At 39.2% G+C, this 25824-nt stretch overlaps 1 long non-coding RNA gene across 1 annotated transcript; it reads left to right on the top strand.

Annotated features, from left to right (window-relative positions):
- The first annotated feature begins 18157 nt into the window (after positions 1–18157).
- Positions 18158–24716, top strand: LOC123372500. Its single transcript, XR_006580319.1, has 3 exons — positions 18158–18406; positions 20826–20888; positions 24604–24716. It is a non-coding gene; the product is annotated as an uncharacterized LOC123372500 (long non-coding RNA).
- The last annotated feature ends 1108 nt before the right edge of the window (positions 24717–25824 follow it).

The raw sequence follows: 25824 nt of genomic DNA, 5'->3' as shown, positions 1-25824 counted from the left end.
ATGATCCCCAAGTATACACTATAATCGTCTGGGGAAATATTTTCTTGTATGCAAAATATACAAAAATAAATTGTACTGTATTTTATATTATTATAGTGGGATGAGATATGTGTAAGAAAAACAGTAGCAATAGGCAACCTGTATGGTGCTATATATAATTTAAGAAATATGAGCTAATAACCAGATGAGAAACTACACACAGGACTTCAATATTTTCCTCTCTTTTTTTATCCTGAAGCAACAAGGGAGGAAACCTTAGCTTTCCTGTCATTCTTTTCATGACATCTCTTAATATTTCTTTAAAACTCTGCACAAAACAGGTCAATCCAACCACTAATAATCCTTCAAATGGCAGGTGCCCTATCTGTTGTTATGCTAAATGACTCCCAGTTTTCCGTTAGGGAAGATGCTGCCTCACTGAACAATTTAGAGACAGTCAGATTCTTCAATCTGATAAAGGGTGCTAATGGAACAAGAAGAAAAGGAGCTAAATGCAAATATTTTCTTCGTCTGCCCTGGCTGTCTATTACTAGATAGTGTATTATTAGACTTCTCAGATTTCCATGCATTACTCAGCCTGGTATTTAAGCTGGTGCTATTTTGACATCTCTTTTGCTTCAGCAACAAAGCCTTTTCTAGTGTTTATACTTTTCTTGTCTTCTTTATGGTATATGGACGAGTTGTCCTATATCAGAAGGTTCATCTGAACCAGATACGTTTTATTTTTGTTTTTGTTTTAGTTAAACATTTTCTTTTCACCATCCAGACCATCGAAAGGGGTCGAGACACTCAGGAACTTTGTCCAGCTCTCTAAGCGCTTAATTAGGGTTTGGGAGACTTGGGTTCAATTACTGTCTCTGCCACACACAGGGGCGGCTCTAGAAATCAGGCTGCCCCAAGCAGCGCGGTGCGCGCCGCCCTTCCCCGGTCCTGTGGCGGGTCCCCTCTTCACACACTTTCTGTGTGCTCTTGGGATATTCATTTTATCGCTGCGTGCTTTCATCCCCTAGCTGCAAAGTGGTGATGATGATAATAATGCCTTTGACTTTCACATTTCTTTAGATGGTAAACTCTTTGGCGTAAGGACTTTTTCTTATTTTTGTGTATGTCCAGCGCCTAGCACAATAGGGCCCCTTTTCAAGTGGGGCCTCAATGGGCATGTCTACACCTGGGTCCACAGGCTTCAGCTAGTGGGGCTCATGCTAGCACGCTAAAAATAGCTGTGTAGATGTTGCTTTGATATCCTGGCTCAGGCTGCGAAGCCTGCTCTGTCCCTGCTTCAGAGCCTGAGCCACAGCATCTACACAGCAGTTTTCAGTGTGCTAGTGCAAGCCCCAGTAGCACTAGTCTGTGGACCCAGGCTGGGAGGCTCACTCCCAGTTGCAGTGTAGCACCCTAGGTGCTTCCAAAATGCTAAAGTTACAAAGGCAAGATCAACTTAAGCTACATTGGCAGTAGTCCAGGTGCATTTTAAAGTGTGGATTTGCACTGAAAAGGGACTTCAAAACAAGCACCATTTAACTCAACAGACCCTGTGGGTGTTCAGTCACATCTGCTCATTTTAGTGACAAAAAGTAAATTGTTACTGATTTTTACCCCTGTTAGTTTTGCTGTCACTACAGAAAAGAATGAGTGAGCTGCCTTGTATTCCAACTTGGACACCGTCAACATAATTGTTTACCAGTGACACTTGTGCAAACCTATTGACGGCAGTGGAATTGCACAGGTTTTATGGCAGGGATAATCTGAAGACAGTAATGTGTCACAGATGGAACTGATGCCCTTATTGGGTCTGCAGCCCCTTTGTGATTGTTGGTAAAGCATGCGCTGCAAAGCATACAGCTTAACTGCAAAAGCCCAGGCTGAGAGTGCAGGGCTGGCAGTTAGAAAAACATCTTGTTAACCTGTAAACTAAGCACATTTAAAAAGAGAAATCAATGACTTTCTTAGAATCACTTTACAGAGCAGGGTCACATTGAAATGTCTAATACAAACCTGGCCTGTCTTCAATTAAAGCATGTGTGTAGGAGCTATTTTCAGATAGAATTAAAATATTGTAGTTGCATATATTCAATCCCATGGGTCTTTTGTGCACATTGACAGGTTTATACACGAGGAAAAGAATCTTCAAACTATGTCACCATACTCCAGAAAGAAAAGATGGCACAGAAATTAGGGCTGGGATTTTCAATGTTTAATCTTAATACATCAAGATAATGAAACTTGTCCTCTAAACTGCTGAAGTAGAAAGTCACGACACTCAATGCTTTCTTGTATGGCAGTGGAGTCTACAAAAGGGCAGAAGTATGGAACAATCTCATGCAATACATTATCACCCTGGGATATCAGTGGAGGAGTGCAACAAATAAATATGTATCCTGATGCTGAAGGAAAGCCTGTATGGACCTGGTGCTTTAGAGAACTTGTGCAAAGTTCATCTTTACTTAAAGATGATCACTGTACACACTGCTAAGCCCCGTAAGATCTTGGATTATCTGTTGCACAAGTAATAACCATGTGAGAGGAGAAGTACAGGAGACTAATTTGAGCACCAAGGACTAAATTTCAAAAACTGAGCTTTCAAAATTTGTACACTTTTTTTTTGAACTTGCAGTTCAGTTGTGGGCACAAATCTGACTACTACCTAATGAAGTAGCTAGATACACAGGCATTCCAATTTGTGCCTACAGTTCATTTTTGCAGATCCAAAAGGGAAGCTGAGTATATGCCCTTCTGAACATTTACCTCTAAAACATTGCTTTAAAAAGAATTATTAGTGCTTATAAGAGGTGCTAGATTGACAGCAGTGTAAACCAATTTGCTCTATCCACAAAGATGGTATAACATGGACAGCACCAATGTCCACACTCTACTACTAATATATTTCACCACTGACTCAGAACAATCATCTCCAGAAATGAAAAGTTAGTACAACCGTAGTGTTTATTAAAGTTATTGATTCAATGAATTAAAAGGCATTTCTGTTCCTTCCTTCATCTTTTTTCCTAGAGTATGAATAAGGGTATCAGTTGTGATCAGGCTGTTCTGTGATGGAGCCACCTACCAGATAGGAACACTTCTGGACATCTGGTAACTGGACTAAAACCACCAGCTCATTTCCTGTAGCTCATCCAACAACTATCAGATGGGAAAGGCTTTTAACCACCACCATACACTGACTTGAATTGGTGACTTAGAGGTCACCTGTCATGACCAGTGCCCTGAAGTATGTAGACCTCAAACACACCAAATATTTTAAAAACAATTGTCCCAAGTTACACTAGTGTATCTGCAGGAATTCAAGAGCCAGGGTTCAATGTTTGTTCTGAATGAGTCTTTTCCTTCCCACTGCTCCAGTCTCTGCCTCATTTTGGCCCTATCATCTACATCATATGCTACAGCAATATCAAAGGTCTCACTCTGCTGTAAACAATCCAGACTGTAGAATAATGATGAATGTGTCAGCTGATGGCATCAGGTTTTACGAGTTTCTCTTCTAAAGTGCCTGGTGCAGCATGTTAAATCCTTTCAGAACAGGCCTGAAGGGCAGGAAAATAGAACTCCTACAGGTTCTTCTTCTTTATTTAAATAAATGGATCACAACATGAGTAGACAGTTCACAAATCAGTGGAAAAGTCAATACAGAGGGCTTGTTCACTACAGTTTGTTGGAGAGAAAACATTATTTGTTTAAATATCATTGGAAGTCAGATACACCTCAAAATATTTCAAATAAAAGCAGAATTTTCTAAACACTGGCAGTGATTTTCTTTGTAAATAGATTTAACCTTGGACCTTATGTCATCTTGTATTTTTACACAGGAAATTACTTTTCTACATCCTCTGTGTGCATAGAGAAGGGAAAAAGTTGAAAAACTCCAAGGGATTTCCAAAAAGCCTCCATATAAATTTTAAAATTAAACAGATGTTATATGATTACCATTAAATCAGAGCCATGGGTTCCTAGGTTATAAACTATATGTGATGTTCTGAAGCAAGAGATGAAATGGATTTTTTTCTATTACTGAAGGTTTTCCAGATCAAAAAGTTCAGGATTTAGATGAATCTTTATAGGTCTTGGGTTCCAACAAGAGTTTATAAACATCCAAAATAAGTAAATGCTCTCACAATTGCTAGGAAACAGCCATGAAAGGAGATGTTCTGTAACTGTTCAACCTCTGGGAATGAAACTGTGCAGTGCCAAGAGACTGTTTTGTTGAAATCAATGGAAAGTTGATTTTAATGGGAGTTGGATTGGACCTCACGTGAGCTAAAGCTAAAGCATCTTTACTTGCTCTGGTCACCTGCTGCAGTCTTTGTTCCACATCTGTAATATCAAAAGAACTTCTCAGGTTGTATTATTGTGGTCTAAAATAGCTGTTTTATGAAGCTTTGTGGCGGTGTGGGACCCACTCAGCATAGGTATGGTGCTACCACACCATGGGGTACTACGCACAATTTACTTATCTCAACATTCTGAACTTTCAATTTAGTCCTCTGAATGTACATGGGCTGGTATTTTCAAATGGAGTTAGGTACCCATTTTCCATTGGATATCAAATCCCTCATGCTACTCTCAAAAAACTCAGCCATAAAAACCTCTCTCTCTCTCTCTCAAAGGTCTTTGTATAATTGAAAGATGGAAAGGAGAGGAGATTAAGTGGGATTGTTCTGTTACGTTGGCTCTGTTGGGAGTAAAGGGTGGTCTGCTGCGTCTTTTCTCTCAAAACGTGCCCCAGATGTGTTGATACAATAGTAGCCACACGTTGGTCTTGGTTAATTGGTTTATTATCAGTGTTGGGTTCTCTCTTGGAATGGCTTGCTCATTTGTTTATTTAATTTAGCGAAACGTCTTACATCATTATCATAATTGTTGCTGTTGGTTCTGTCAGCTCCTCCCCATTTAAGGAGGGGTGGACTGACTCCCACAACTGGTCCGCTGGATTTCTTTCCCTGGCTATCAGACCTGTCAATGTAGTTTGGTATTGTTTGTGACAATAACACTCAGTCTTTGGGTTTTAAAATGAGTGATACATGTTGTCTATTGTAAGAGCTTTCATGTTCTTTTTTCAATAGGTGAAATTCGCTTCTGGTACAATTAATTTAAGACAATGGAATTACACCAGGAATAAGTCCAATGGGCCTAATTCTCCTTTCAGTTTCATTAATATAAATCAATAGTTACTACACTGAAATCAATAGCATTACACAGTTGTAAAATCAGTTTTAACTGAGGAGAGAATAAGGTGCAATGTGGGAGAGCCTGAGTTAATGTCAATTGACATAACTCCACTAAAGTCAATGGAGCTACACTAATTGTAGCATGAGTCTGATGGAAGTCAAGAGGGAAAGTATTTTGGGCAGAGTGCTGGAGAAAGAGAGGCTTGGAACTGTGAGAAAAAAAACAACCTCCTGTTGTTTGATTCCTATTGTGTTCAGGGAAACAGGACTTTGTGGCTATTCTTTATAAAATAAAAAGAGGATTGCATCAAAGAAATACCTTATGATCATCAATTTCTCCTCCTAAAGGAAACAATCCACTAGGTCCTGAATATTGGCTAACCACTTGCGCTAAAAAAAAGGGTAACAATATGCCTAATACTATAGTTTGGCTGCATACCCATAAGTCACATTTCTTTTTACCAATGCGTAACCCACAGCTATCTACGCACTTCTTCAGTTGATGTCAAACTTGTCCTTTTTGTTTTTCTTGGCATAGGATCATGTGTCCAAGTTATGTTGCATGTTGTTACCACAAATAGGCATTAGTTGTAGACCTTGCATATTTTTGATTAAGAGTGACTTTTCATGATAACTTGCATTTTCCAAATATGTCCTATTTCAGCTTTATTTTCCTCTGGATTTCCTCCATCTGGTTTCTATCTGACCCTGAGCAGCTGTCCAAGGTGTATATATCCTTTTGCTTGTTTCATCTTTGCTGAGATGCCTTTCTATTGCATGTCTGTTTAACATGGTTTTTATTTGGCTCCATTTCATTTTTAATCTTACTTCTGACCTTCATGATTGAGCACCTCTGTCAAGTTCCTGTTGTTTAAGTGCAGTGAATGAGCACAGAACAATATGCTCTGAGAAGGCTCAGTCACTCTTTTAAAATAATTAACCTTTAACCCACTATTATTTAACTCTATGGGACCTGCACTACTGACTGATTAATCCCCTTAAAAGTATCTGTGGTCCATGGTACTTCCACACATAAGGGAGAGATTGAATTCACAAATCTAGCCTAGGGAGGATTGAAAGAGGAGAGTAATCTCTCTATGGCATGTGCACAGCGGTGGCTCCAGAAACCAGTGCTCCAAGCGTGTGCCTGGGGGGCAAGCCACAGGGGGCTCCCTGCCAGTCCCTGCAAGGGTGGCTGTCAGGCAGCCTTCAGCGGCTTGCCTGCGGGAGGTCCGCCGGTCCTGCAGATTTGGTGGCAATTCAGCGGCAGGTACGCCGAATCCGCGGGGCCGGCCTGCCGTGCTTGGGGTGGCAAAAAAGCTAGAGCCACCCCTGCATGTGCACTCTTTCTTGCAATCCCCTCATGTGTGCTCTGCAGGGTTCCCTGGAGGGTGAGGAGGGAACATGCTGGGCTGGAAGGTTGCAGGTCTAGGGGACTGGTGAGGCTCCACCAGATTTTCCACCCAAGGTCAGAGGACTAAGTAGCATAAGTTACTAAGAGTCTGCAATAACTTGCAATACTTCCCCTTTAATGCCATAGAATTATTGACTGAGAGAACTTCCCCTTTCAAAGGGGTTGTAGGAGCTGCAATGTTCAGGGAAGCACCAGACAGCACTGTTCCTTCGGGAACTATGTTTTAGAGCTGGTCAGAATTTTTTAACCACTTCATTCCCCCGCCCACGTCAAAAACAAAAAACAACCCAACAATGAAGTATTGAAAACTAGTGTTTCAAAGTAATGGAAGTGTTTGTGAAAGCATTTCAATTTCTTCTGTGTTTCCCATTTCTCAAAAAAAAATTCTAAACAAAAAATGTTGGTATCTCTTTTTTCAAAGTTAAAAAAAATTCAATTGTTTTTTTGTTTCGTTTTAGTTGAGAAAAATCCAACTTCTCTCATTTTCCTATATTTTCTGCTGGAAAAAAAGATAGAAAAAAGTTTAAAAGTGAAAGTAAGTGTTGGCATAGCCCCCACTTTTTCCTAGCTTTTCCAGTGCAAAAAAGTAAGAGCTAGTGGGGGAGTTTCCTGCCAAAATGAAGTGAAGCACTAGTGAGGACATAGTAAGTCGGGTAGGGTTTTGCGTTGGGGCTGTACACATCCGTGGCAGTCTAACCCAGGTGATCGGACCCTGCTATCAATCACCTGGATTACCTCTGCAGTGAAGACATGCCCTTTGTTGCAGTCCCTTGCTTCTGCTGGACCACTGACATCCAGGTGGATGAATGGTTCATGAGGTGGAGCCCTGAGGTTGCAGAATGGTGGTACTTTATGAGGGGGGTTAGAAAACATGTGAATGATGTTCCAATTTGTATTATCTTTTCAAAGCTAGGATGGCAGAGCTGTTTCTGAGAAAATCCTTGTACTGAGATGCACTGATGTACCATTGGTGTGTGCTGTAGCCCACATTCTTTGGATACATCTTCATCATGGCTGATTTACTGGATACTGTAGTTGGTCTTGTAGCATATAAGAATTATTCACAATAGTCTTTGGATATATCTGTATGAACATGTCCATGGTAATTACAAATTACTTTACTTGCCTCTGCAATATGGATGAAATTCACCCTTTACATTCACACAGAAAGTCTCAGCAAACTTCTCTGTTTTTTCCCAACAGGGATGGGAATGAGGATCAGCACTGGCCTCCAGCCATGAACAGAGCTCACAGAAGTTCCTCAGTCCTTTCATGGTCATTGCTTAGGTTCCTGAACTAGAGCACGGGCTACAATCCATAGGCATGCTCAATGGCCATACCACATTCCTCCCATGACCTGCCTCCAAAATTCTCCTTTTCTGTCCACTTTCAGCAGTTCATCATGTATCATTTATGTTTGATTGCCCCACTTTCTCCTGTACAAGTAATAACTCCCAGGATCAATTTCTATAACAGCCCCTTTGGTAGGCAAGGGGAAGCCCAAAATGTTATTGCAAGATGTTCTATGGCCAAACCCTATACAGTGCATTCATGTGGATACACGTGCTGTCTCCTAATACCAAATCACTCTAATTTCCTATTCAAGATTTTTTTTCTTTCCCAGGGGACTACAGCTACCAGGACAAGTCCCAACACTTGGCATTTGGTGCACTGTTGCTTATGGATTTGAGGCTGACTGCGGTATCTCATGTGATTCAGCTGAACATACAAAGTAGCTTCAGGGCAGGGCAATCAGAACAGAATAAATGATTTAGGGATAAAAGTGGCTTTATAAAGATGCTGAGATGTTAGAAATGAATTGCCAAAATATAATTGGATCTTTTAAAAAGAATAATAAACTATATGAATAAGTCAAAGGCAGAACAGAAGCTCAAGCATGTGCAGTTAGCTAGATGGAAAAATGGAAACAAGATAGACAAAAGAAAAAAATACCAGGGTAAGGATTCTCTGTATCTAATTACACGTATAGAGGTACCCTTTATGGTGGTTTTATGCTCATATGTATACACTTTGATGTGTATTCTGCATAGTTTTATCTGAATAGTGTTTCATGAAGATAAATCAGATACATTCTGAACACAGTGGACTTTTTTTAAAAAGAGCTTCACCAGAATTTATCTTTTTTCAAAAGGATACAAGTTTAACTTTTTCCCGTTTTTAAAAAATCACCTGAAATCAATTAGAATTCCTTTACTGCTAGGCTGATTTATAGTACTGTAATACGGCACTGAAAATATGAAAGCAGAGAAGCAATATTTCAAAATGGAGCATAAAATCAACAATAAAAATGTATATTTATAACCCAAAAAGTATGATTTCATCTTGGAGAATTACCAAGCTAATAGTAGTAATAAGCATGATTTTAGTTGTACCATATTGTACTTATTAAACACTTCAGGGGACTTGTGAATAAATCAAATCACAAGATCATTTCTGGATATTTGAACATATTTTTAAATATTGTAAAAATGTGGAAAACTATCACAACTGGTTATCATTTGTTCATGTTTTCCAAAAAGGTTTTAATCATGAACCTCATTGTTACATCTTCCAAAATCTTGGTCAGATGCCTGCAGCCTGGAAAAATAGCTCCATTTAATAAATGTAGATTTAATATGTTTAGGAGATAAAAAATTAAACCAGAAAAAATTTGTACAATAATGTGAATTATACACACGGAAACCTTGGTTGGTCCAGAAAGGATGTTTCAGAGGAAAGTGGAGAAATGTTTTATTAATAATGATGGGCCACAACCAAAACCCTGGAGCCAGATTTCTGAACTATTATATGGAAAGTCTGGATCCAAATCTGTTCTTTGTTGCTTTATAATGGGCTGAGCCTCAGAATTGGAAAAATGAGATATTCTCATGGAAGTGAATGAGAAGAACCACACATTATTTATTGTTATTAATAATAATAATTTGTATTACAGTAGAGCCTAGAGGATGCAGCCAAGATTGGTGGTCTATTGTGCTACGCTCTGTAAGAGATAGTCCTTGCCCTGAAGAGCTTACAAGGTAAATAGAGAAGACAAAGGATAAGAAAGGTGAAGTGCCCAGGGTCACACAGCAGTGTCAGAAATAGAACCTAGGTCTACTGACTATAAGGACATACTTATAGACGGAATGAACCACAACTATAACCATTCTGTTATAGAACAACTTTATGGCTTCGTTCATTAGGGACTGGATCCCTCAGTTTGTGTAAATTGGTGCAGCTTAATTGACTTCCATGACGGTATCTTCAATAAAGGTACAATAGTTTATACTAGTTTTAGTGACCTCACTTGTGTTAAGGCAAAAAACCCTCCCATATGCATGGAATGTGTGAAAGTCAGATGTGCTGATCTCAAAGGTCAGCAACGCTGAGCTGGAACTTTCATGAGGACAGCATCACTTCTGAACCTCTGTGCCCAACCAGAACCAAGAACTGCAGAGAGGGGGAGATAACCTAAACTTTTTTGAACCACAATTTTTAAAAAAAATTAGGTTATTTTTGAGAACTTTGGTGAAGGTTTGGGTCAGTTCTTAATTTATCTTCCCTCCTCACTCCAGAGAAACCTTTAGTACAATAAACTGAAATGTAGCATGCTGCATGTGCATGTCATGAGTCATTATTGAGAAACAAGGTCCTGATTCTACAAAGAGATCCACTTGTGAGGCTCTTTACTCCCACACTGAATCACAGTGAAATGAATGGGAATCTAGGTAGGTGTATAGCTGGGTGGAGAGTGTGCAGAGCTAACAGAACAAATAGGGCCCTTCGTTGGCAACAACAATTGTGCATGCAGGGATATTTCTTTTCCTTTCTTAAACTCTATTGTCCAAATCTGATTTTTGTTTACAAGCAAAAAGTGCTGAGTTGTTTTTTTTAATACAGTACCATGAACAATCAAATTGTGTGACACCACTGCCTTCCAATAGCCTACGCATCCTTCTAGATTAAAAATAGCTAGTGCCATTATTTTGTGGTAAAACAAATTCCTTCTTGGTGTGAACATTATGAAATGTCAAGTTGCAGCCAATAGCCCATTGCTCTGGCTGAATTAAAAACCCTTGAAAATAAGGGTTGTAATAGAAATACTGATGAAATCTCTTATGACAGTAGTGTGAAGAGAGCTTTGCTGTTATGTTTTCTGTTAAGAGAGCCATAATACTTTGTTCAGGAATCTGTTCTGATCTCTCATAAAGGGAAAATGTGACTTCTCTCCGCCTTTCCTACAGGAAAGGAAATGAAAGTGAAGTGTTGGGATCCACCCCCGGAGAGAGGCATGGTCTGTTTGTCCCATAGGCCTCTGCTTTTTCAATGCAGTTCACAGGCCAATAATAAATAATAGGATTCTGGAAATGCATCAGTGCTGAAGTACTTGTGCCCATTTCAGCTTCTGATTTTGTTTAGTGTTAATCTGAAGACGAATAACCATTTCTTTGAAGGGTCCAGAGGGATGGTAAACTCCCCTTGTGCACATGTTTACATTTGCCTTTTTGGAAAGCTCAAGCAGCAAACATGAAGCCTGAAAACTAACAGACAAGTGATGTTTGGACCAAAATAAGTTTTTCCCCTATAAAGCTCTATTAGTTTCAGATTCAAGTAAACAGCCCCTTAAGTAAAACTTATACTGTGATTTATATTTTTAAATGCATTGAGTTTAGTTTTCTTCTTGTGCCTTCTGTACTTTTGATGATGATGATGGGGGCAAAGAGAGAAAGAAGAGGGAAACAGATAAGTAGGTAGCCAGGCAATATGACCCCAGGTAAGGCATATGCTGAGAAAACACCTATTACTCCATAGGCCAGCAGCTTTCTAGCTGTGGTCCATTGACTGCTTGCTGCTGAACTAAGGATAATTTGCTGGTTCCATGTGACTAACTCCTCTCTCTTCCTATAGAGCTACTTACCTACTGGTGTGATATAATCATAGCGTTAGAAGAGTCATCTAGTCTAACCCCCTCCCAAGATTTGTTCAGTCTAAACTATCCAAGACAGATGCCTCTCCAGTCTCCTTTTGAAAACCTCTAGGGAAGGAGCTTCCATGACCTCCCTGTCTCTGTCCACGTTCTTTAGAACCTCTCTTTAGGTATCCCTCCTCTTAGATCCTGGACATCTGTCAAAATAGCTGTAATGGAGGAGTGAGACTGGCCATAAAGCAGATGGGAAAGCAGATCATAGCCACTAGCAGGAAAACACCCTGTTAGAGGGAAAGTAGCTAAGAACTTGCCAGTAAGCCAATGTACTGAATTTCCTCCGTGAGGTGTGGAGGAAAGGAGAGGCGAGTGGGGAAGTGCTGGGGATTAGGGCAGAGAGAAGTCGGAGACTGAGCAGGTGGGATGTGCAAGAGGATGGGAAAGATGGACAGAAAGGGGAGATGAAATAAAAAGGAAGGAAACATTTGTGTTAAATTTTACTCACTGTTCATTCTCGAGCTCAGAAACAGGCTTTAACGTTAATTGTACACTTTCAGATTCACCAGTACTGGAGTTGTCGGAGGTGCGAGATGAGATTGCTAGTGTAAGTTCTTGACTGAGGGGATGGCAGGGCGGGTGTTCCGCAAGATGATCTCTCTCTCTCTCTCTCTCTCTCTCTCTCCCTCTCTGAAGAGGTGGCCCACATCTGAAGAATCTTAAGAGCCCTTTCCCAGGCCCTGACTTAAAACACGAGCCTATTCAGATGGAGCTTATGGGAGTTACATAGCTTTATTTTTGTTAACACGTTTTCCAGTCCCCATTCACCTCTTCTCTGAGTAGGTGACCATGGCTTGTGATCAATACTGTACCCCAGGTGTTGTCAGCCAGGAAGTGTTTTTGGTTGTTGTTTTTTTAAGAGGCATTGTAGACATTTTCTGGTAGGGGAAGACTACATCTGTCTGGTAGGGCTAATTGAAACTTTTCAAAGTTCTTTATTTTATCAAAGACTTGAAAATTATACTCCAAAAAATTGAAACAAAGCAAAATGATTATTTCTTTAGATTCCCTCCTGCCCCTGAAAATATTTATCATTTTCCACCCAGCTCTACACTGTCCTAATATAGGCATCAGATTAGCTGAGGGGACAGTTTTTAAAAGAATGTCCCCAAAGAGAGGGACATTATTTTGTTAACTTCTTAACATCAGTAATCTTCTTCCTCCTCTCAGTGTTAATACATATAAAAATACTCCTGTAGTATACAGTGATGTCTGTAAATACTATGGCTAATTACTTTGTTGCTGCAGTATTTTAGTCTAATACCCATCTATCTAGGCCATAGATAAATCTCTGCCCATCAACACAATATGTGAGGGCCCCCAAGTAGTTGCAGAAATATCCTCACATCCAACACCTGTGTAAGGTGGAGAAATATTTTAATCCCTGTTTTATAGCTAATAACCAAAGCACAGAGATATCAAGTAACTTGCGCAAGGTCATATACGGACCACGGTACAGAGCCAAGAATAAAATCCAGAGCTCCTGAGTCACAGTTCAGTGCTTTATCCCAGTGCTGACATCTCTCATGATTTTATCCTGAGTCTTACAATATCTGATGTTCTTCTTAGAGCTCCAGTCCCTGGAGTCATGTGATTTCACAAGATGCAACTTTAATTTCAAAAGGAAGTTCCTAGCTTTCATGGTCATGGAACATTTTTTTTTAAATGTCACATGCATTTTTTTTTTAAATCTCATGATTTTTTTTTTGGGGGGAGGCCCTACCTCAGGATATTTTAACCCTGGGGGTTGGCAATACTGTTAACCACAACACCATATTGCCTCCCTCCTATAATATACTATAGAATGTATATTTTTTGTTTAGTGAAGGGGTTTAAAAAGAAAGATGATTAGTAATTATCTCTTTGTTCCCTGGCATATGCACCCTCTTTGTAGTTGCTCCTCCTTAGTTGGAGCTTGACATTCTATGAAGACTTTCCCTGACAGAATGATCCTTATGCAGCACTCTTACACCACCATTTGTTTGCACAAGCTACTTGTTCTTCCTTGTAGACATTTTCTGGTAGGGGAAGTAAAACTGAGTTTATACCGTAAACAGGATAAATTGTCTGCTCTGTTTATGCCCTTTAATCTTTAATCCTTCCAAGTCTATCTCAGAACACTTTGAAGCAATGTATTTTGCATTTCTTCCCTTCCCTGACATTTGAAGCTAACAAATTTTGCATCACCAACCTATCGAGAATAAATTAAATCCTGATTTCAACCCCCATCAGGAGCCATAGACTTTTTTACGTCTCCCCCAGTGGACTAGAAGTGCTTTCTTTGTACAAATCTAGCTCAGAAATCCTTGGTGAACAACACCCGCCTAATTCCTTTTGCAAACTCATGACTACCGGGTGCACATTTCATTACAATGGCAGCTGCATGTTTTGCATAAACTGGAAAGTGGGAGAGATGTCCCCTCCTGCTCTCCAGGATTTCTGGAGGTTAAAGGATGTAAACTCTTAAAATGCACCTCCCCTATCCGACCCTGACCCCATTAGGGACTGACAGCTGGGAAAGACATAGGAAGCAATTAAATCACACTGTATTAATCACAAAGGCTGGCTAAATGTACTTTGTAAAAGGCACAAGTCTGCAAAAGAGATAAAAAAGATTTAAAAAAAGAGGGGACCTGGACTGCTGTTACAAGTGGCTTTAAGGCTTTGTGCTAGTGTATCCTTCTGGATCCATTTGGGGTTATTTATTTACCCAGAGTGTGTTTGAAACCTGGAAGTGTCAGGCTATATGCCCAATTAACCTTAGCACCTGTCTGGCTGGAGAAACTTGGTAATAGCATTAATTGACTATGGAAAACTGAGACACAAAATAAACTCATAATACAAATGTAATTTTCCCACTCTCATTGTTGGGGTTTACTTTTGACAATGATTTAAACAAAAGCTCTTCCCAAGATCCTGAGCTCCTATAGCAAGGACAATAATGATATCTAAATCAATAGATTTCAGTGAATAGCTGTTGTTTTAACTTTTGCCTGCTTCTGTTTTATTGCCTGATGGATTTTGGCTCTCAATTTTCCTCTTCAGAGGCCTACAATCTGCACCAAATGTTTCACATTACTCAGTGTGAAAAACCTCCTATTCTTTCAGATTTTTTACAAGTTCATACATCCGTGGAAACCTGATATTTCATATTTCATTCTGCTTTGTGAATGTCATTGTGAGGGATGCTGGTTCACATGCAACAGGCCTCCTCTGTCTTTGATCAGCTTGACCGCAACTAATTGTAAATGGAGAACAAATGAAAGAAATATTTATAAATTTCATGGGAATTCAGGCAGGGCCTAAGCCTTCCCTAATGCCTCCATTCACAGTAAATGTTTACTGAATACTTTTAGTCTACTGTGTACTTCAGTATTTATATAGTGTTAGGTTTTAGCTTGTTCTGAGTGGATCCAAAGAGTTAGTAAAATGACCCTCCTCCCTTCCCTCTTTCTTTTTATGTCACTTTCTTTCTTTTGCCTGTGCATTAAAAAATATTCTGTTGGCTGACAAGAGGGACGCCACAGTTGTTAGTCTCCAAGGTCTACAGCTGTAAGAACGGTAAGAAGGGGGAAAAAATGACCGTAAAATTTAAAACAAATTTTGAGGCGCAAAGCTGAGTTGGGAAAAATCTAATGAAACTGTTAAAGATTCGTCCAAAATAAAGTCATAAATGCTCCTAGCCAAGTTAAACAGCTGCTAGGTCATGCAGGCTAGGTCCTAAAATGCATCACAACTAAAAGTTTAATATCATGAAATTAATCAGCAGTTGCCAAGATAACAAGAAACAAGCATTCCTGTTTTCAGCCTCTCAGTCTGCCATTCTTCTTACAGAGTCCTTCTCTTACTACTTCCGCTCCTTTGCTTACTTCGTTTTTACAGTAGGAAACAAACAAGGATCCAAAAATCTTTTCTATATTTCCCTGTGGGCCGATTCCTACATTTCTCACTCTGCTTCTACTCGGCTATGCTCCCACTGGAATCAATCTCATTGTAGTAGGGAGGGGAGATTTATTGCTTGCACCATACTGAGTACAATTTTACACATATGTTATATATACTGAATGTGTGCATGTTTCTAATGGGCAGAAGGAGGGACAGTATGGCTGCTGAAGGTGAGGGGACCAGGTGCTCAGCTAGTATAAATCAGCATAGGTCCATTGAAATTAACAGAATGATGCTGTTTTACCCCAGTGGAGGATCTGGAGTGAAATGTGAGACACCATAAGCAAAAATAAGAGCAAAGCCACTCATTTAAATCTCTCCTAAAGACACTGTTCTACTGGCTGATTTAAGTCATTTCATTATTCATCTGCTCATCCATGTGGAGGTAGGAGGTTGAAAGCTATTGAGAAGGATCGTAAAAACACTGGATGTGAAATTGGGAACTGGTGTGGGGGAAAGACAAGAGGGCCAACTTGTGGTGGGAGGATGGAATTTAGTGTGTTTAACTTAAAAACAACAACAAAACAGACCATGAAACTAGTAAGATGTTTATTACCACCCTGATCACTTTGCTTTTACATCACAACCCTTTCCCTCACTCTTTGTTCACATGTTTTTTAGACTGCATACTGTTCTGGGCAGAGAACTTCTGTCTCTGACGCTCTCTCTCTCTGTTTGGAAAGTGCATCCAAATAGAACTAACGCAATTAATCAAGCAGACAACTTTCACTTACAAATAATGCTCTTCTTGCCAACTTCTTACTGCACTTTCCAATCAGATTAAACCAAACAAAAATGCCTAAATATGGGAGGGAGTTAAGTGGACTTTCAATGGGAGAAAAACGTTTGCAAGTGTACCAGCACTGTTCAGTGAGTCTCCCCCTGGGCCCAGTCCCCCAAGGCTGTGTGGCTGCTATAGCTCACCACTACAGAGCCTGGCTTTTTAGCTCAAAATGCAGACACAAGTCCCCAGTTCAATCCCCAGTGTGTCAGCCAAGATGGCAGCCATCACACAAGCTGTACGAAAATCCCTTGAGGTAAGTCAGCCTAGCAATGCTTTCCTTGTTAAGTTCTGATTTTCTGTTTACTATAATTAAAATGTATTGAACATCCCTTTAAAAGCATACACATCCGCCCCAACACAGTAATTCTCCTTTATCTTAACTCAAAGATTATTGTTATGAGCTGGGAGAAACCTTGCTATGGGTTGAGTCAAATCCTCTTTCAAACTGATGGGTGAATGAACCCATCATTTAAGATAGTTATAAGAGATCGTTGAGGGGCCACACCTAAAATAAGGCCTAATAGAGACTGCCCAGAGACCAGCACCATGTGGGTGGAGGGTTGCCCTGGGTTTTGTGACCAGGTGTGCATGCATGTGAGAACACACAGAAAATGAGAGGGGGTGTGGTGGTGGTGGTGGGGCCAGGCAGTACCCTGTGAGCATATAGTGATCCTGGGAAAAACTAGAGAGAGCTTTTAGGTCTGTTGACTAAAGAAGCTTGGGGGCTGTAAGCTAAGAAACTGCTCCTCTTGTTCTTAGTTCCTCCTGTACTCGGAAAAGTGGAACTTTGTACACGCCTTGTAAATTACAAAATGGCTTCAAAGAGAATTCCAGAGTCCTTCAGTTTCTACTTCCAGCTCGAACAAGCCCTGTGCCCTGACATTTGGCAAGCCCCTCGCGTCGAAAAGGGGGCAACATTGTGTAACAGGCTGACAGCCTCTCAAACCCTCTATAGTGTTGCAGAGCTGTTCTGTAGTGTCACCCTTAGACTGAGCTGCTAGCATCCTACATTAAAATTCAAGTTAATTACTGATTCAGGCTGGCAGCGAGATCCAGTCAGCTCCAAACAGTCTATAAAGGGGGCTGGAGTGTTTCTTTGCAACAGACTAGGGCCTCATCTACACTACAGCTTGTCTACGTGTTTTGCGCCAGTATAGCTACACTGATAAAGCTGTACTAGTGCAACCCCGCGGAGTGGATGTCGCTGCACCAGAGCAAACCACTTTTTACAAATGGTGTAGCACCACTGCACTAGGGGGGTTGCACTGGTGCGGCTGCTCAGGTGTAGCCCAAGTATCCACAAGGCCTGCGACAGGGGAGGCACCAACAGAAACCCTAGTTACAGCCAAGATCAGAAAGGAAGTTTTTGCCTAAGAAGTTTATGCTGTTCAGTTGTTTCTAATAAAGCTTGAGTCCAGAGTCTTATGTGCTCTCTTGAGCACTAGGTAGGTATTCAACCTATTCACAGACCTATTGATGATTAGCTGAAAGTACTGAAAAAAATATTAAATTTAGGGACAGCTCTGCATATACATTTTCTACACTTTCCCTCCCACTGAAGAATATTTGCACAGAAGCAACTAGATCACTGAGTCCCCATTCCAACAGTAGAACGGGAGGAGGAAGAAATCACAACCCAAACGCCAATGCTCCTTACAGCAGCTTAGGGCCTGGCAAATTGCAAGGGGGCGCTGTTAGGATTTCATCAGTTCCTACCATATAGTCCCCCCTTGAAGCCCCAATTGATGCATATGACATCAGAGTGTGTTGCTGTGAAGATTATTATGATGTCACAACATAGGATTATACCTTCAGGTGAGCAGCAGGCATCTAGAACAGTCACATCCCTCGAGAGCAAATGGTCTGATTTTCAAAAGTCCCTTTAGTCAATGGGAGCCGCATGTGGCTCAGTACCATCAACCTCAATGATTGTTTTCATTTCTATATCCCTAAATTGTAGAAAGAAAATGGAGTGGGAGATGGGACAGTTAACCCCCTACATAATATGATATGGAATTTGCCCTAAATATGTTTTCCAACATTTTTTGGCAGGCATCAACATCTTTAAAGCAGCTTTATACAATGTTGTGCAATCAAGTGAGGTAGGTTTCCTAATTCCTGCATCTAAAGAAATGAATATACAGTTCTGGCAGGCAAACCATCCAATGAATTGTTAAAAATAAAACACTTGATAATTGGTATTAAATGAAATCACAGTGCAGAGATGGATGATGATTATTAACAGGGCTTTAAGTATTATTTACCTTTCCTACAAAGAACTTGTCTGGACTTTCACAAACAGGGTATATAATACACTTACTTAGCATGTAATTCTAGCTACAAAAATTGTATTACATTTAAGTGTTCTTAAAGCCGCAGGCTTTTTATCACAATTAGGAAAGTGCGGGGTGTGTGTTAGGGGCGGGAGAGGGCGTGAAGAAAAATGAAAATAGCTTGCAAAGCACCTTTTCTACAAGTTGCTCAGTGAACAAATGACATACCAATATGGGGCTTTCAATTGCTCCACCTATCCTAAAACAGCTGAAATGTGGTAAGCAGCACACAACAATAATCGCTCTATTGTATGGTTTTGATAAAGAACCAATGGCATTCCTCATTTAACAGTCTGCTGCAAAATACATCTGTGCTCCACTTACCCACTGAACCAGATTATAAAAACTTAACAACTTCGGCACTTAGCTAATGGAAGATGAAAGCTGACACTACAGGAAAGAGTTAAAAAAGATATCATAAGACAACCTTTTTTTGTTTGTTTGTTTCTGCTTCCATTTCATGGAAGCGATGGGGAGAAAGGAAAGGGTGTAACTGTAAGTTGTTTTGCTTAACAGAATATTGTCCTTGATAGTTTCGTAGGTGCATAGAAGTTAGAGTTGGAAAAGATCTACTATATCATCCTCTGTCCCACCCCTGCTTGAAGCACAAATGTACTAAATCAGAATCAGATTAGCTACTTAGAATTCACATGTAATTACTACGGTTCTGTGTATTCTTTCATGACTGTTACAGACCTGATCAAAGCCCTTTGGCTTCAAAGAGCTTTGAATGAGGTCCAATGAGCAGCCTATGCAACCAAAGACAACAAGGTTTGTGGAAGGCAAAAAGGGTCTATTGCCAATTTTATTTGTTGGGGCCACTTCTAAGGTCTCCGGAATCTTAGATGATCTGATCTGCAGGTGGAGAATCATGATGCAGGAACATTTTTATGGAGAATATGTCCACACTGTAAAAGTCTAGGATGGACCCTGAACGTCACTGACACTCAAAGACTCTCACTCACTTGCTTATTCCATCCTGTGTATGATTTAAAACTTTTTCTCACCCATTAGAAGATGCAACAGTGGGTGAGATAGCACAACTACTGTATGTTTTTCAAGGGAGATTGCATGATGACTAAATTAAAAATGTTTGTGTGCTGGTATTCAATAATGAATAAAATAGCAGCATTATTTTCCTACCAACATCAAAGTTATATTTTGAAGATCTAGAGCTTATTCTGTGTCCCTTTCAAGCACCAGATTTGGCCTGTTAAAATCCTTCTGATAACAAAATTCCTATCGGTCTGTTGGCACAATGAAAATCTTTCATTATACTAAGCAGAACTGGGTGAGCCACATATTGTTCAAAAGCCCATGATCTGTAAATGATGGAAGTAGCTGTGTTAATCTGAAATCTAACAACTGGTGACTGCCTGACTGGCCGGACACAGATCTCTTACCAGAAAGGCTGTTTACTTACTTCTCTCACCGCACCTGACCACAAGTTTCTATAACAAACATAATAGTTGGCACGCATGTGGCATTGAGCAAGTGTAGTTTTCTGTTCATTTAATTTCCATATGTTGGCAGAGACAGATGAAACTGGATTTTCTTGCAATTACTATGAGTCTAGAATATCACTTAAATTGTGCTGAAGAGTAGAACGGTGCAACACAAATATGTGAACACATTGTAACAGCCTGGATTTTGAAATACAGAAATATGATTTTACAGGCAGAATAACCTATAACTGGCACATAATTTATTAATTTATTTCCATATGAAGGGATCTTATGTATCTTAAAATAATTCTTATATCATTTTACATTAGCTAGGCAAAGAACTACAATACAATTTTGTCTTAATATTACTGTTAATACTCTTTGCTGGTTAAATAAATTTTGTTTTCTGGTTAAATAAAGATTAGTCTATTTTTTACAATATTTTTTTCTTGTGGAAATTGTTTGCAACATTTGTTGCAATCTGTCAGGTTCTAAGCCACCACAAGTTGTTGTTGTGAGTTGTTTTTTTGTTTGTTTTAATGTGATTATGACATTGAAACATCCACAATGTAGAAAACATGTTTTGGGTAGATTTTTTAACATTTTTGACTTTCAAGCTTAGATTTTCAAAGAGAGTTATGTATATTTAATCTTAAAAGCCTTAATTATTTGAATGGGAGTTTAAACAGAAAATAAAGGTTTTTCTGTCCAACTGATCAGCCAAAACATTATTAATGTTGCAGCTTATGGAACTGGAAAATCGAGCAAGACAATTTGGGATGACCATCTGTTTTAGGTGCAGAAGGGTAAGCACAGAAACTGGAAAATGATATTATTTAGAGACTAACTAAATGCAGCTAGAAACACATGTTGCATTCTTAAAGCTCGGATCTGGTAAATATTTATGCACGTGTTTAGAGACTACTGAGGGTGTAAACTTAAGCACACATGTAAGTGTCTTCAGAAGAGGGGGCTTAGAAGCTAAACACGAGGAACATAATTCCCTCTGCTGATATGTCAAAGAATTCGGTTTGAATTTGAGTGATTTTATCTGCAAAGTAAACTGAAAATTCCTCACAAGAAAAAATATTCATCTCTATTACCACATGAAGACAACCAGAATTCACCAACTGTTTGCTAGCTATTCAATTTGGGTACTTCTATCTGGCCCACACTTGTTTGCATTCCAGGTAGTTTAAGTTACTCAGTTACTCAGAAATAGTTGGTTTTTCACTCCCAGCCTCTCTCTAATTATAACCCTATGTTTCTCCATTATTTATATTTATTAACTGTTTGGGCAGCTAAGTAACTGGCAGGCCTGGTTTTGGCAATGTGGTATCTGGGTCTCCAAGAAACACGAGCCAATATGCAGACTCTCAATATGGGTAACTGCCTGCCAATGTAATGAAAGTTACAGCTATATAAAACAAGCTTTTGCAATATTTAGAGATACACAATACTGTAATCAAAGCCTTTCCTGATATTTTTCAGGCATAGAAAATAGCCTAACCTTATTCTTGTAAATAAAGATAACATCATTAACCTTGACAAAGTCAAGTCTCTTGTTTCCAGTCTTGTCTAGTGTTAAAATGCCAAATCACCCATAATATTATTGTATCTCCTTATGTATTTTTGCAATGCTTCAGTTCTGAAAGAATGTAACATGCATGCTCCAATGGGGGAATGTCTTTTAGACTTGTAAGATAAATAGCTCACCCTTTTTGCAAAGTACAGTCTTGTAAATGATTTTAAATTAGAGTGCACAACCTGTTCAGAGGTGATAATGTTCTTGAATGGAGATGTAGGAAGTAAGAAGTTTCCCTTGACAAGAACAGTGGACAGTATAAATCTCTTGTCTTTGATTATGTAGTTGGAGAAAAACAAAATGCCATTTAGGCTTTTACAGCTTCATTTAATCACTTGCTTAAGCTTACACACTAGATATTTTCCATCTCTCATTACCTTCTTGCTATTTTAAGCCTCAGTTCAGGAAAGCATTACTATTCAGGACAGTATTTAAGCATGTGCCTAAAAATAACCATGTGTTTAAGTCCCACTGAAGTCAATGAGACTTAAGTACCCATGTAAAATTAAGCATGTGCTTAAGTGATTTTCTAAATTGGAGCCTTAAAACACACACAATAACTGCCAAAAAAACAGCTAGAGCATGTTTGTGTTATGAGCTGTGTGTTTTTACTTGAAAAGACATTGGTTGAGATTTTAAAAAATGGGTGTCTAAAGTTAGGCTCCTAAGTCTATATTTTGAGGTCTAAGTGACCTGGTCTACAATAGCGCTGCGTGCTAGAGACGGCTGAAATTTTGGACAAAGTTCTATTGTAAAAAGTTCCCCCCCAACCCCCAATATGTGTGTGTGTGTAAAACTGTTGACTTTTTAAAAAAGTTTTCATGATTTTTTTCACTTTTTAACCAAAATGTATATTAACGCTGTCATTGAAACGATTGTCAATTCCATAAAATCAGATCCTCTTGCATGTCACTGCCTTCCCACATCTGAAAAAGGAATTGACCATTGTAGTTAAACACGTGACTTCAAGAGAGGACAGATCCAGTTTTAAATAAAGCAGTCACTGAGGGAACTTCAGTTCTACATCATACAAATACAAATAGTATTATAAACACACATAACCCTATTTTGAAAGTCCAAATTTTCAGATTCTGATTTTGCACATCCTCTTTTGTGCACATAACCTGTTGAACACTCATTAATTTGAAAAAACAAAACCGTGCACATGCAAAACTAGTGTGTGTCAGCTTTTGTGGTCACAATCAAAAGTGGGGATCTAAAATTGGAAGTCAGAGATGCAAATTTGTCCTAAATATAGTATTTTATACCAAGGTTTTAAGAAATGTATAGATAGTCTGTTCTTGGAGAAGCTCACAGTTCAAATAGTATCTCCACCCTTCATTTATTTACTTAAATAAGCAATTATATTTAAAATGTCACCACAGCCTTAAACCTCTGACCAATATATGTTTCCTTTTCCCCCGGATGGGAGACAGATCTTTATATTGATGAGGAAAAGGAGAAGTCAATCTATTATCACAATAATCTGCTCTAAATCTTGGTAGTCCAATAAAGTGTTATTGCACAGTTTATACAAACAAGCATAAATATGTTCCTGTTGTATACAAAACATCTCGTGGGTATTTAACTTTAAAATGCTCTAAGGATAAAAACAATTACAGTAAGCTTACTGTTTATGTATCCAGCAATGAAAAATGCGGATATTATTTAGCCCAACATACAGCATTTCATTTAGCAAAGTTCAACAACCTTTTTCTGGTTCCTTTTTTGCATTCCTTATGTAAAGGGAAGGGAGAAAGAAGAGAGAAAGGAATTATTGCTCTCCCAGACTGTCTTTTAGTTTTGACTCAAGGATTCAGAATAGGCATCACACTTCAGGCGGGCCAAAATATTTCTTTAAAATGATTTCCTCTTATTGTCACTCCAAATTTATTCCTAACCTTTTCCTTCTCTTGTAGCCTGGCCTATAATAGAGGAGGTAGCTGGCAAAGATTACTACTGAGTGCCGGCCAGTAAGGTTCAGTTTTTAAGCAGTACTAATAAAATAAATAAGTAAGTAGTAGCCATCCTCGCAACACCTGGCACATGCTGAATTTTGTCCTCTGGTCTGATGAATCTAAGGGCCTGTCCACACTATGATTTTTCAAATGTGTTAATCATTGTCACCCACAGATGCTGGCGTAAATGTGACCAAAACCAGCCCAGGCTTGGTTAGCGCAGTATGTGTCTACATTACAACTCTTATAACTGCTTTCAGATTTAAGGACTGTGTTCTAGCTATGGTGGTACTCTCCAATACATTTCTGCTGAAACTGCTTTAGCTGAATTCACTTTACACTTTGTCTAGACTTGTCATTAATAAATCTCCTGCTGTTGCTATCAATGGATCAGCTCCACTGAGAGTGTTGGTGCAGGCCAGATGCTGGCAGTCACTGGTGTTTTAAGCACTAAATTGTGTAGACTACTCTGAACAGGACAAAATGGAACTGCTTAGAACACTGGCGACTGCTTGCAGCCCTGTCCACCCTAGCATTTCTACTGTTGCTGCCTCCAGTGGTTGGAAAAATGCGCAATTATTGACAAAAAAATCTAGTATAGACCTCCCATTTGATGCAGTTTGAATAGAGTTTAGGGATCCTGTACAGGTGATTCAGAAAAAGAGATTTCTATTATAGCAACACAAATAGTCAGCTGTTCTAAGGTATCATGCAAGTCTCAGTCTAGAAAAAAGTAACAATTCTTAGGGTTTTTCCCCATGGATCGAGGGCTATAAGAATATAGGTAATCCATAGAGCAGAAATGGAATTGGATTTTATATAGCGCTGATTTTGCCTGATGTATTTCAGAGCACTTTACAAAGCAATGAGTTAAAATTCTGTTAGTGCACTTAGCAGGCAAGCAAATGTGAAAGCCATTATGTAATCAGCAATAATGCTTTTCTGTAGAAACTAGCATACTTTGAACCTGTTTTATAGGGATGACGAGTGTTGGTCCAGACACTGCAATGATCTGCTATCCTGTTCAGAATGTGCCACGGGATCATTAACTTCCATCTGGGGTCAACCATCCCAGAGATGATGAGTAGAAGGACTTTGGTTTTACACACAAGATTAATATAAAACAGTGCTGTTAACACTTCCTTTCAGGAGGGCAAGTTCCAGAAATGATTAAACAAGCTCTAGTCGAGTCTTTGCTCCAAAGACAACAACAAAAACAACTCTGGATGCTAGTAATCTCACAAATCATCATCCTCTGTCTCCAGCTATCCCTGGATTCCACAGTTTCTTTGATCTCTATCACCCTGGGTGTGGAAAAGAAACTGCACTGAAGTCATTGGCTGATCTCATTTTAGAGATGAATGCTAAGGTGTCCTTACTGATTCTATTAGATCTAGTTTATACTATTAGTCGTGAAGGGGAGAGTCTGAAGCTAGAGTGGAGACAGTAGATGGCCCTAGATTTTAGCTAATCCCAGAAATGGTTGCAGATCTGGTAGAATCTGCCAGTTTTCACGAATGAACCATCTGCAGCTTCTGCTGAGGGAAGGGCTAAAGAGAATTTCCTGTCCCCTCCTCAGGTACAACCTGCATAGGTGATATGTCCCTTAGTTAGGAAACTGAAAGCATGATTATAATATACTAATGTACTTGTTACTTAGTACTTTCAGAGATGTTCTATGAAAAGGAAGCATTCACCAATTATAGTTTTTAAATTAATGTGGTTGCAGAATAATGTATAAATCCAAATTCTAGGATTCTGTTACACTGTCTGGCATAGCTCTTCTATGATAGCTCCCTGTGTGTCACTCTTTACCATAATAAAAGTGACTTTATTCCAGAATAAATTGCTCTGCTTTGTGAGAAGAGTAATTCTTCTGGGGAAACAAATAATTTATTCTGAAATAAATTGGCCACATGGGGGAATTATTCTGGAATAGCTAAATTATACCAGAGTAGCAATAGCAGAATACTTATCCAGAATAGCTATGTTGGTCAGTTTCCCCTGTAGAGAAAGAACTTTGTTAACCTAATACAAAATGATAAAATATTTTTGCACATAAGTACTGTCCTAATAATGAAAGGATCTAGTATATTTTGTTGGACTTGCTTTATATTACAAAAGTGAAACATAACAAGTTTATACACATATACGCAATATGTCCTCACACATCTATAGTGTGTATAGGAATGCAGTATT

Source organism: Mauremys mutica, chromosome 6, assembly GCF_020497125.1.
Source record: "Mauremys mutica isolate MM-2020 ecotype Southern chromosome 6, ASM2049712v1, whole genome shotgun sequence".
NCBI lineage: Eukaryota > Metazoa > Chordata > Testudines > Geoemydidae > Mauremys > Mauremys mutica.
The sequence above is the reverse complement of the archived record's forward strand: the minus strand, read 5'-3'. Positions and strand labels throughout refer to the sequence as shown.